Genomic DNA, 1,142 nt, shown 5'->3' on the forward strand with positions numbered 1-1,142 from the left:
ACTGTCCATATACAGCCAGGTTGCATCTGTTGAATGGCTACTTGCAGGGCGCTGTGCTGTCCAGCATTGTTGTTCAAGTCGAGCCTAGATAAATAACTGCAATTGTTGTATTTCTTAGTTAATGTATTAATTCAATCTGACCTTCAAATTGCCTGAGAGCATTTCTAACTAATTTTCCTGATTTCAGAGAGGTCATCTACCTTGTGTAGGGATTTTAAGCTTTTAATTTGGATTTTAAAATACACTTTAAAACCAACTCCTTTGGAAGGATGTCTTTCTGATATAGCAGGAGTAAACATTCATCCACAGAGGGCCTTTTTATTTCCTGTTTAAACTCTCAGAGAACAAACGATCTACAGATTGTAAATCGGTTAATATTTTTCCAGTAAATGCAACCTGTGTTAGTATAGCACCATTTCCACTTTAAGATTAGCACTTAAGCGCTAAAGCAATTTCTTCCTTGAATGAATGTAAATGGACTAATATTTATACAGCAAATGTAACTTCTGTTAGTGTGGCATCGTCTCCACTCTAAGATTAGCACCTGAGTGCTGGAGCAGTTCCCTTCTGGAAGTAAGAATCCAAGAACTTCAGGTTCTGAATTCACAATAAGAGATGTTTCCTAGACCGTAGCATAGGATTAGCTTTGTTTGTTGGAGAAATCGTTGTAAGGTGGGAGATTTAATTGAAACAATCCTTGCCTTTCAGGTCCCTCATGACTAGATCACCACTAGTGCCCACTCTGCTGCTTAGAGTTTCATTGCCCCTCAGGTAAAGCTTTGCAGCACGGTCCTGTCTGTCTTCAAAGGCAGGGGAAAGAGTGCTCCGTGCTTTGGCGATGTCTTTAGCTTGCCCATGTCACAGAAGAATGAGACAGCCGCTTCACCCCCCCTCCCTAACCTTTCCTGAGGGACACAACAGCCTCTGCTCCCGCTCTGCGGTAACCGGAGGAGGTGGGGAGCTCTGGGTTTGTGGTGCCCGCTGAGGGACCCTGGCAGCAGGAGCAGACGAACGGGCTCTTCCTGCTGCGGCCTTCCTCCTTTCCAAACGATCAGGCCTGGCTGCGCAACCCAAAGCATCGCCCGCAAGCGGTGAGGCGGCCCGCCTGCGCCGCTCAAGGGCCGGGCAGGCCCCGAAGGGAG

Source organism: Athene cunicularia (assembly GCF_003259725.1).
Source record: "Athene cunicularia isolate RWA chromosome 4 unlocalized genomic scaffold, athCun1 chr4_part2, whole genome shotgun sequence".
NCBI classification, from domain to species: Eukaryota; Metazoa; Chordata; class Aves; order Strigiformes; family Strigidae; genus Athene; species Athene cunicularia.